The 12,469-nt window shown below is 50.2% G+C and overlaps 1 protein-coding gene across 2 annotated transcripts in view; it reads right to left on the bottom strand.

Moving 5' to 3' along the window:
- Positions 1–10,547, bottom strand: part of WEE2 (WEE2 oocyte meiosis inhibiting kinase) — a 176,567-nt gene extending 166,020 nt beyond the window's left edge. Inside the window, exon 1 of one of the 2 annotated variants that reach the window (XM_085652016.1) lies at positions 10,421–10,547. The gene's annotated coding sequence lies outside the window, so the exon portion shown is untranslated. The remainder of the gene's footprint in view (positions 1–10,420) is intronic. The other variant, XM_085652017.1, reaches the window with a different exon arrangement.
- Between the last annotated feature and the right edge of the window lie 1,922 nt (positions 10,548–12,469).

Here is a 12,469-nt window from a genome sequence, read left to right on the forward strand (position 1 = left end):
GGGGGGGGGCGCCCGGGCGGCTGCACCGATGACCAGGGGGGGGCGCCCGAGCGGCTGCACCGATGACCAAGGGGGGGGGGGCGCCCGAGCGGCTGCACCGATGACCAAGGGGGGGGGCGCCCGAGCGGCTGCACCGATGACCAAGGGTGGGGCGCCCGAGCGGCTGCACCGATGACCAAGGGGGGGGCGCCCGAGCGGCTGCACCGATGACCAAGGGGGGGGGCGCCCGAGCGGCTGCACCGATGACCAAGGGGGGGGGGCGCCCGAGCGGCTGCACCGATGACCAAGGGGGGGGCGCCCGAGCGGCTGCACCGATGACCAAGGGGGGGGGCGCCCGAGCGGCTGCACCGATGACCAAGGGGGGGGGCGCCCGAGCGGCTGCACCGATGACCAAGGGGGGGGCGCCCGAGCGGCTGCACCGATGACCAAGGGGGGGGGCGCCCGAGCGGCTGCACCGATGACCAAGGGGGGGGCGCCCGAGCGGCTGCACCGATGACCAAGGGGGGGGCGCCCGAGCGGCTGCACCGATGACCAAGGGGGGGGCGCCCGAGCGGCTGCACCGATGACCAAGGGGGGGGCGCCCGAGCGGCTGCACCGATGACCAAGGGGGGGGCGCCCGAGCGGCTGCACCGATGACCAAGGGGGGGGCGCCCGAGCGGCTGCACCGATGACCAAGGGGGGGGGCGCCCGAGCGGCTGCACCGATGACCAAGGGTGGGGCGCCCGAGCGGCTGCACCGATGACCAAGGGTGGGGCGCCCGAGCAGCGATGAGCAGGGGGGGGCGCCCGAGCAGCGATGAGCAGGGGGGGGCGCCCGAGCAGCGATGAGCAGGGGGGGGCGCCCGAGCGGCTGCACCGATGAGCAAAGGGGGGCGCCCGAGCGGCTGCACCGATGAGCAAAGGGGGGGCGCCCGAGCGGCTGCACCGATGAGCAAAGGGGGGGGCGCCCGAGCGGCTGCACCGATGAGCAAAGGGGGGGGCGCCCGAGCGGCTGCACCGATGAGCAAAGGGGGGGGGGCGCCCGAGCGGCTGCACCGATGAGCAAAGGGGGGGGCGCCCGAGCGGCTGCACCGATGAGCAAAGGGGGGGGGGCGCCCGAGCGGCTGCACCGATGAGCAAAGGGGGGGGGGCGCCCGAGCGGCTGCACCGATGAGCAAAGGGGGGGGGGCGCCCGAGCGGCTGCACCGATGAGCAAAGGGGGGGGGGCGCCCGAGCGGCTGCACCGATGAGCAAAGGGGGGGGCGGCGCCCGAGCGGCTGCACCGATGAGCAAGGGGGGGGCGCCCGAGCGGCTGCACCGATGAGCAAGGGGGGGGCGCCCGAGCGGCTGCACCGATGAGCAAGGGGGGGCGCCCGAGCGGCTGCACCGATGAGCAAGGGGGGGGCGCCCGAGCGGCTGCACCGATGAGCAAGGGGGGGCGCCCGAGCGGCTGCACCGATGAGCAAGGGGGGGCACCCAAGCGGCTGCACCGATGAGCAAGGGGGGGCACCCAAGCGGCTGCACCGATGAGCGAATGGGCGCAGGAGCAGCTATAAGGGTGAGTCACGGTGTCGAATGGTTATTTGAGTGGTTGTGAGAGTGGGTGTAGAAGAGGTATGGGGCTGTGAATGGGTGTATGAGTGGTGGTCTCATTAGTGATGTCATTTGAGATGTCAGTCATGTCACTGACCATGTTATGAGTGATGTAATATGTGAGGTCACAAGCAGTGCATTGCGGGAGCGTAAGTTATAGTTAGCTATGGAAAACTGCTGAATTTCTAGGTTTTTCTTTTTTTTAGAAGTGAAATGTGAACCTAACTATAACGTCCCTGTAACCTTTCTTTTTTTGTGAATTTGTAAGGTTTTTCTAATTTTATTTCCTAACTGTAACCTGTAACCTATGATAGTATGTATACATTGCAGAGTGGGTGTATGGTCTGTGAGTGCGTGTCAGAGTGGGTCAGTAAGAGGGTTTGAGTCTAAGCAGGTATGTGAGGGGCTGCATGAGTGAGTGCCTTTGACTGGAAATCCATAAGTGACAGGTGGCGTCCCATGATAAGGTGCCTGATGGGATCTATGCCAAAGGCTGACTGGCCCACTGGAGAATCAGTAGCTTCCCGTACAGGTCTTTACAGGGCCTGCCTGGGACTCCCTGCAAACCACTTTGCTACTCCAGCCCGAGGAGAATCAAACCCCATCCTTAAATGTCACCACTTCTGCAGCCAAGAGAACTTTGCACCCACATTCGGCCCTCCTTCTCCTCTTATCTAGTTAACACAGGTTCAACCTAGAGCTGATATTTAGTGACAATACTCACCCTTATCACCTTTGGAACAAACTATCGGCTCCTCGGTTTTCCCTTTTAAATTAATCTTAATGAGTGATTAACAGATTCAACAAAATATTTTAAAAGTCTAACAGCTCCATTCAGCAGAGATTTTACACTTTTGATAGACATGTGAGGCAGGTGCTGACGCTTGCCAAGAAATCAGCCAAACAAGAGCTGAATAGTAAACGTCAAGCAGGCACTCAGGATTGGACTAAAGTTTTTTCAACTTCATAGCAGGGCAGCAACGATATGAAGTTGTGCATTGGGAGAAAAGTCCTCTTAGAAGTTAGCTTGCGAGGTACCAGACACCCCCCCCCCTTGACAAGCACTGGTGTTGGCACGGCATAAATCCCTATCCCCCACCCACCCAATGTGTGATGCAAAATGCAGGTACGCAAACATTAGGCTGGGGTAGCCCAACTGGGGTCACAACTTAAGCCATTGGCAGCCTAGGCTGACATTAGGGTGGGTGCGTGTGGACAGTCCTGTCAGGGTACCAGGTGCCCCGACACCGTGCTTCTCACGGGAGTGCCCTGGTGCATGAGCAGACTGTAGGATCTCAGTGAAAAGGACCTCTATGCACTGGCCTAACACCTCAGGACCTCCTTTACTACAACAAACCAACTAGTTGGTGCTGGGCAAGAAGGATGGAGGTACACTGATAAGCAGACTCATGTAGTTCTTCATACCGTTGCGAGGTAAATATCTCCTCAGACCCTGCTGGAGGAAGGGCAATGAGGTTGCATGCGAGAGGAGCATCAGTCCACTGCCAAAGCTTGCCTTCTGCCATGTCCCACTGCACAAACCACAGAGACATCCTCTGCAGACCCTCAGCGCTGTGCTTGGTTGAGTTCTATCTGGCACGCCTACCCTCCCAGGGGCTACCCGGGCGTGCCAGCCTCAGTCTACTTGACAGAGGATGGTGGAGTGGGAAGAGGGAGCGCTTCCTCAATGGACAAATCAGGGGTTTCCGGGGCTAAGATGAGAAGGTGAGGCGCGCGTCGGCATATCAAAGGGAAGAAGAGCGCAAGCATCACCCAGTGGAGGGCAGCTCTGACATCAGGCTTGGGAGGGGCACTCCAGTATCACCCGCAGAAAGGAGTCCGTGGTTACCCACAAGGGGATTGCAAGCATCACCCAGTGAACAGATGAAGAGGGGAGCCCTGGCATCACTAATCGCGGGTGAGCTGGGGGCAGAGAGGCGATCAGGAACTACAAGGGAGAGGGGAGGATTAGCACCAACTGACTGAGAGCCCAGGCATCTCCGCAAGAGGCAAGGAAGCACAGATAGCACCCAGGAGGGTATCCTCAGCTCACACCCATTTTTTACATTGGCCTGGCTCCAGGGGATGGGGTACTCGGGGCTCTTAAGAGCCACAAGAAGGGGGAACGCACAGTCCCCCTCCAATTTTAAATAAAGCCCACAGGTGCTTGTGGTCACTAGGGCTGTAATAAGCCAGAGGACCCCCTCCATTATTTGCATAAAGCCCCAGGGTCGTGGTGTTCCCTGGAGTTCAAAACAGCCTAAGGAAGGGGGGCCACGTTCATTCCCTCCCAATATTATGAAGGCAATGCCCCTGGGACCAGGCTATAAAAAAAAAAAAAAAAAAAAAAAAAAAAAAAAAAAAAAGAAGTTGCTACAGATTGACGTCTGTCGCAGTTCCACATCAAAATTTTATTTTTTTAAGTGCGTTTTGCCCTGATGGGATCCCTCTTGGACCCCAGAGCCATAGGGTACTATATTCCTACCCTGCCCCCCCCCCCTTTTTTTTTTCTTTCAGTATGTTTTTTTTGGGACTCTACTGAAGCGGAGTCCAAAGAGGGCTGCCAACACTTCCTGGCTTAAGTGTTGGCAGCCAATCTGATTTCAGCACGGGGACTGTCGGATCCTTGGAGGATCAGTGTCCCTAGATATACAAATTTAGATTGTTTTTACCATCTCCAAAACTACTAAACAGATTTACACCAATTCACAAAAAGGTCGTTTTCTGGACCAACAGCTTTGCTGGCAAATTTGGTGTAAATCCGTTAAACTGTTTGGGCTGTAGTCGTGTCTAAAATTCCTGCGGGATTTAACGTAGGAAAGGCATATTTTTTGCCCCCAACCCACCTTTTTCTCACCCCCTCAAAGCAGATCGCCCTGAAATTTTACATGCACAACAAGAATCACTGGCACACTTTGTGGAAAGTTTCGTGGAGATTCGTCAAACGGTGCCAAAGATACAGGCAAGTCACAAAATGCTTTTCCTATGGTAACTAGGTCCCAACTAGAAATCTCTACTGGCGCCGACCAGCAGTATATATCCACTCGCACCCACGAAAACTGGGTTTCTGTTGCAGTAACCCCCCCCCCCCCACTTTTTGCCAGACTACTGATGCACTTTGACTTGATGCGCCTTGGGTCCCTGCTAATCAGGTTCCCAGGCCCTGTGTTCTTTCCCCAAAACTGTACCTTGTTCCCCCAATTGGGACCTCTCTGGGCACATGTCAGTCCCTTGTAAAAGGTACAATACGTACCAAGGGCACTGGGGCAAGGGAAGGCCCCCAAGGGCTGCAGCACTTACTGTGCCACCCTTAGAGGCGATGTACCTTTACACACACTACCATTGCAGGCTGCGTCTTTTGGTGCAGAAGTGAAGAGTCAAAATGGTACACATCCCTGTGTGCCTTGCCTACAACCCGTTGCCCTGGCATAGGTCAGCCACCCTTCTAGCTGGGTTCACTATACCAACGGTGAGGGTACAGGTGCATGAGCCCTGTACCCCTACCGTGTCCAAGTCAAGTCTTAGACATTTAAGTGAAGTAATGCCATTAGGAGCATATGGCTGGGAGTTTGTCATTACCACTCCCAGCACCATAATGGAGTTACTGAACACTGGTTAGTTTGGTATCAAACTTCTTAGCACATTAAACCCACACTGATGCCAGTGTGGGATTTAATGAAAAATGCACTCAGGGCATCTTAGAGATGTCCCCTGAAAAACGACCAGCCTCTGATGGGTTACCTGACTGGAACACACATCATACTGCCACCACAAGACATGTTTCTAAACCCCTAGGGCAATGGCCTTCGCTCCCTGAGCCCAGAAACAAAGCCTTTCCTGGGCGGATCTGTTCACACCTCCCCCAGGCCAGTAAGAGCCATCTGTAGCAGAGGAGATTCAAAGGACTGGCAGCCTTTGTAATGCGACCCCCAGCCTCTCCTGCCATCAGGAGCAGGCCCCCCTTCTTGTCTCCCCTCTTTTTTGCCAGGAAGACATGCGGGAATCTCCACCCCTACGGTGGGGGAGGTGAGGTGCAGCCCCACTCGTCAGTGCCCGCCATCTTGCAGATGGCAGGCACTCCCCAATCAGGATTAGGGATTGTGCTCACTCTCCCACGTGGGGTGAGCACACCAAGGGTGTAGTCACCCTAAGGTCAGTAGCCCATTGGCTACTGACCTTGAGACCCCTAAAATACAGTATTTAGGGGGCAGCCCTGAACCAAGAAGGCAGACAAGAAAACCAGAAGAAAAGGACAGAACAGCCGTGCCGAAACTAAGGATGCCGCCCACTGACTTGGCCCCAGCCCGACCAGCCGGTCCCCACCTCGAACCTGCTCCAATAAAATCCCAGTGTCCCCTGCAGCCAGCAACCTTGAGAAACCCAGAGGACCTGCCTGCCTTCCATCCCAAAGACTGTCTCCTGTGAACACCAGATTTGTTCAAACAGACTCCAGCTCCGCTAGGATCCGCGGGTCTGCGGGTCTGCACTCTGCGCCCATTGCCTGAGTTTGAGTGGATGATGATCATCAAGAGAAGGTCTCCCCGGTGACCCTGACCTGAGATCTGGTGACACCTGACCTGCCTCAAGTCTCCAACCGACGCCTGCAGCCTCAAACCAGAAGGTCCCCCCCAACCACGAGCTGGTAAGAAGATCCGACCCTAAAAGGCACCCTTGCACCCGACGCCCCAGGGCCTTGGGTTGCCCAACAGACTATCTAACCAACCCGCAGCATCCCAACTTACCTCTCCAAATGGTGGTTGTACCCAGAAGACCTTTGTCCCCGAGCCTGCAGTGCTTTTGCAAACCGGAGACTCCCGATTGAAAGCTAGAGGTCACCCGACGCCAAAACAGCACTCTGCACCCGGCCACCCCAATGCCGCTGAGGGTGAATCTTTTGTGGTGGCCTAAACACCCATTTGCCCTCAGATTTAGTCCAGGGGCTTTGCTCCCACAACCCAGTGGCCTGCTCGTCAGCAGCCACCAACCAGATGCCCCCTATTCCCCGTTGGATAACTTGGGCCTCAGCACTCTGCACCTGGCTGCCCTAGTGCCGCTGAGGGTGTAACAAGAGTGAATCATTGACCCTGGGGGACCCCGAGTCTAACTCCAGAATACAAACTCCCACAACAAAGTACTTACCTGCAAACCGATAACACTATTTTCCTCCATAGGATAACATTGACTGTTTTTCTATGAAAAGTTTTTAAGTGTGGGGTTGGAAAACCTAAGATATCCTTTTAAAATGTTATTAAATAGCAAAAATGCTTTTCCTCACCGTTTACAGGAAATGTCCCAGTGTAGTATCCAGGTATACTGCACTGTGTAAGAAAAGTAATCTACAAAGTAATCTACTGGTCATTTTACTAAACATCCTATACAAAGTATACAGTATTCTGAAAAGCATTGCATTATCAGTAACACTACTGTATTTAAATCAAAGTACATTCCAAACTGTTACAACTGCATTACTATTGAAAAGTATTAATTGCTTACCTGTGCCAGGCTTGCTTGGTTCTAGAAAATAAAATAACTAAAAGAATATTTTTATACAAAAACAATTCGTCTGAAGTTCAGTCTTTGAGTGTGTGAATTAATTTGCTGACTGAGTGTGTACAACAAACGCTTAACACTGTCCTCTGATAAAGCCTTACTGCTCGACCACACTACCATAAATAGAGAGTGAGGTGCTATCTACATTACCTCTGCCTACCTTCCTGGTTCCACTGGACTCTGCACACTATACCTCACTTTGGTATAGTATATAGAGCCAGCTTCCTATACAAACACATATATACATAAATATATATATGCACAAACACTCACACACCACCCATATTTGTAAAGCGCAAACATATCACTCCTTTAAGTTTCAAGGCGCTTGGGGCAGTCAGGGAGTTTAAGTAAACTATTGCCCAGAGTCATATGACTACAGAGAGACAATACACACACACACACACCCATCTAAGCCTACACTTCCGCCCATTCAAGGCAGTCTAAGCGACAAATATTACTGCTTTTACTTAAGTCATGGTACTCCATTAAACTCCCACTGAAAGATGAAAGGTGGAGTCTGCCTTATAATTAACACTCATGATCTCCAGGTCACCCCATTTTTAAGCCCTAAATGTTTCGCTCACCGAGCCTTTCTCCTGAAATATTTATTACACTCATTATAATACATTTAATTTGACTTGTCTAGGGCCAAAAGTAGCACCAAAAAAAACCAAACACGAAGATTCACTTCTGAATTCACCGTTATGGCGCTAAGAAATTTGGGCCGAACTGGGAACACAACCAGCCCTGGAAATGCAGCTCGCTCAGCCCAGAGGTGTGGGTAGCGTGGGGAGGGGCATGTGCTAGCAGGAAGCTGCGCTGCCGCTTTTGTTACAGGGGCCAGATGTTGCAGCACCACTGCAAAACCGGCCCCCATTAACAAAACTGGCCCTCATCACTCGAAAACCGGCCCCCATCCTTCTGGCCCACCAGGAAAACGCCCAGTGCCCTCAAAGGCCAGTCCAGCCCTGACAATAGAGGCCTACTGAAGTGGGCACAAACTGGCAACTATCAGTCAGACATTTATAAAATTACAAATAGTTATGAACTTACAGTTGGCAAAACAAAACAACCCCCCTCAATAGGGCCTAACCAGAATCAGCACAGTGAAATTTTACTTGCAGGGTTTGTCAGAGTGGGTGACAAACATCAAAACCCTTCACTGCTGTAGTAATCTGTTGGCTACATGTACCCAAATACCTTTCTTTGGACTGTATCAATATGAGAGCTACTGTTAGTGCATGCGTTTCACAATAAGTAAGCCAGGTTCACTGCCTTTGTATTAACCTTTCATAATAAACACTCCAGATGTATAGAATTTGGCAAAAATATTCCATACACACCAAGCGAAAGCATAGCTGTCGCTGGCTGGTCACCATAAGCAGATCAGACCTACTGTACTGAGCATAACGTTTCCCACAAGGAAACCATCAGATTTACAATCCTAAAACTGCAAATGTATACCAAATTACAGTGGGCAAAAGTAAAGCACTATCTCTAACATAGTAACAGGAATTCTTGGTGCAAACGTTCTCTAACCACAGTTTGTTAGAAAGGGTAAAAACACCAAAACCCGTGCCTACTAAGGTAATCTGTAAGATTCCATGTAACAAAACATATGTTGGCTATAAATCAGGGTAGTAACAATCCACTCAAATGCCTAGCAACTAACATGCTTTTCACATGCTTTAGTGTAACTTTGCATAATAAACAGCCTACCGCCTTCATCATTGACTAGTAGCAATAATGAATTTTTGGCAGTTTTATAAAGCTAGGACTATGAGCACTTTACATGAGCGACTATTACAATGCGTCCCCAACTTGGGGGCGGACTCCTTAGTGCACAGCGTAAATGAGACTCAGTGGTCTAGTTCAATGTTCAAAGTTTCACTCGTGTAATCCTAGGGTTACACGAGTGAAACTTTCAACATTGAACTAGACCACTGAGTCTCATTTACGCTGTGCACTAAGGAGTCCGCCCCCAAGTTGGGGACGCATTGTAATAGTCGTTGTAGTACTTAGCGCTGTAACGGAACAGACAGCGCCACCTTAGTAGCACGCGACAGCCCATAAACTTTCGGATCTACATCTATCACTTTCAAGCTGTGCGAGTCCCACCATTATCTTTGTCAGCACTTTATATGAGCATCAGTTACATTACGCAAGTTAAGTCCGGTTTTATTCAGTCTTTTTAGGCAGAGCGATTAAGTGTTTGTCAGGATCACAGGATGTGGCGCTGAAGTCGTACAAAACACTGTGACAGATGACAAAGCAAAATACTTTCACTCCTAAGAAAGGCTAACCACAGTACTTTAAGTGGGATGAAAAAATGAGGGGTCTCCAAGGGGCGTGGCCGATCTAATTAAGGGCGTGGCTTAATAAACACAAACTAAAAGTCTGTGCTTCGCAGTGTGCAGCCCCACTGGTTTTGCTGCTTCCATCAGTGCACCCGCATATAGAATACAACAAGTAACATTACACCTACAATAAACCAGCACTATTGACGGTCAATCGTTGTTCGTTGCATTTGCTAAATAAGCAACTATGGCTTCCTTGTAGATTATATAGAAAATGCTTCAGTGGTGCAATTATGAGACAGTAAAAGAATAATAACGAGTCTTTGACCTTGTATGAAAGGCAGTTAAAGGTAGTAATGCTGCAAAGTTATAGAAATAAAATCCTCCCTGAGGATTAAGACAATTGAGAGCAAGATAGGGACCCGTCTCGGCAGCTGCTTTTTAAACTGCCGGTGCATCAGCACCGGCAGGACCCGGCCCACTTAAAGCCCTGACTAACCACGATTCTAGTAGTGCATACCTTTTTTGCCCCAAAAGCCACAGCCTGCCCCTAGTCTGCTGTTCTCGGGAGGGGGTGCGAGAGCTGCGAGATGGATAGACAGGCAGAAAAAAAAAAGACTTCCAACACCTCGGCAATTCATTTTTTCCACAAAGAAAGGGGAATCCAAGTCTCTTCAACTAACGGTTTACTTTCCGAGCACAAAGCAGGAACTCGTGTGGAGAAAAGCTGATCGCGTTACCCACACGTATCAATGCAGTTTATAACTAATTACGTTCCGGGGATCACTTCGTTTCATTTTTAAATTGGGGGAAAGGAAGGAGAGGAGGAGGAGGAGAAGAGTCTACGAAGACCTGGGGGCGCCGGTCAAACAGTCCTTAAATTCAGTGAGACAATGGACACTCCCTTATCACGCAGAATCATGCGTGTCAGTCAAAGAAAGAAAGCCGCAGCTCTTATACTAAATTATCCCAAAACCAGACACATGTAAAAGAACGAACCTGCTCTTCAGACAGCCCCTGCTGGGTTACACATCCCATGCCAAACAGGTAAAGGGGGGGCGACGTCTTCCTAGCCCCTTCATATAACGACCAGCAGGACGTCCACAGGTGGAACCCATCAACGCTTTAAAAAAAAAAAAATACGTCAGACCCTGCGTCCATACTGCAGGTGGGAAAGGCGACCAAGGAGCGTTTACACGCAGGGAGCGCCAGGGGGCGGTAGACGACATTCGCACGTATGGAATCCAGAAGTGTTGTCAACCAAAAAGCAGTTAGTCTCGGCCTGGTTCATTTTATTGCATCCTGGTACTTGTGGTGTGTAACATAACCAGGGCACAAGTCCTAAACAAGCATTTGCAATGCAATAGGTCTCGCAGTTGTTAGAATTTGAGCTATTGGCATTGCAAATGGCAATACCTTTTATTTATGTGTTTTTTTCAAAACATAAATAAAAGGCATTGTCATTTACAATGCCAATAGGTTAAACTCTCGCAAATGCGAGACCTATTGCATTGCAAATGCTTGTTATTCCTGTCTTAGAGAGGGGTTACCTTTGCAGTTCATTGGCCTGTTCCCATTGAAGGGGACCGAGACACATTACACATGGTTTGTCTCTGTCTAGAGTGAGAGAGTTATCAATTTTGCACTGTTGAGCGATATTACCACTCACCAAGTCATGAATAACATTAGAAGAGTTTCGATTTTATTTACTACTGTTAAAAGAACATAGAATAGCAGCAAACAAAAAATAAAATGGAATTAAACACGTTTGTTTCGTTTTTAGACCCAGTTTTTTTTTCTAATACGCGTCCTTTTTTTTTCTTTGGGGCAGCAGTTTGTACAATGATGACATATGCCAGAGTGAAACAGCCACAATATAAAATATAAAAATGTGAAAAATCAACATTCCCACATTTGCATCATAAACTATTATCAAAACGTGCCCGGTTGTTATATTGAGAAGAACAAAAATCTTGCAAAAGTTGGACCGACCAGTTTAACTATTTCCATATCTCCTCAAAAGAAAAAAGGGATTATGGAGGAGATATCGTATTAACGGTTTAAATGCGCATATCAGCTTTGTGAAGAAAAAAAACCCCACAATTCGCCTGTTTCCCACGTGGGTTATAGGAGCGCGCCTTTCAACCAGGGATGTGTGTTTGTTTTTGCAAGATGACGTGTTTAAATTAAAGCCATGCTGATCTCTTCACCCAGCTTCACCTCTTCTCCCCAGGGCTTGCACCTTCTTTCCAAAAGCCATCTCTCTGCGTGAATGGTGAGCAGGAGGATGGCTGGAAGGTAATACAGGCAAAATGCTCTCCTGACACATTTCAAAGAGAAGACGCACTGCGAAAAAAAAAAAACCTTTTCCGAGGTTGGCACTTCAGCCAAATGACCCCTAATTAACCTTAAGAAACATTGCCCAGGAACAATAAGGCGCAACAAAAATACCTTCTCCATAAATCATTTACTTGCTCATTTTGTGAGCTACATAAATACTTCAGGCTAATACTGTTGAGCACTAAGGGGATTACTAGAACAGGCTCGGTGACAAATTACACACCCACCTCATGAAAAAATGCGGAAAATGGACGACTCGCCTGGAGTAGCTTCCGCTGTGACTAGCAGAGAGCGGCTTTCGAACACGCCACCATGGCCACCGCTTCTTCAGTGCTCCCCGACAACAGAGTCAGCTGACGTTCCCACTCTATGGCTGTGGGTCGCATTAGCTCATCAATGAGGTGGTATGTAGGTCAGCGCGGGAGATCCCTCAAAACATTAAATCTCGCCGGGCGAGACTGAGCATGCGCGCAGCTACACCAGGCGAAACCTAAAAAATAAGCACATGGTCTGCATTTCATGTGGGCGATTAAAGAGAAGAAATACGATGGACTGACTACTCTAAGTGTCTACCCAGCCTCGTCTCAGCACCCAGCAGACAAGGCAGGGGATCGCATTTCAGTGACATGTGGTGGAAACAAAAGGACGGTGCGCTGCACGATTCTTGTGCAAAGTTTCAGCAAAGGCTTGTTCCAAACAGCTGTGACT

This window comes from Triturus cristatus, chromosome 4_1 (genome assembly GCF_964204655.1).
Source record: "Triturus cristatus chromosome 4_1, aTriCri1.1, whole genome shotgun sequence".
Classification (NCBI taxonomy): Eukaryota; Metazoa; Chordata; class Amphibia; order Caudata; family Salamandridae; genus Triturus; species Triturus cristatus.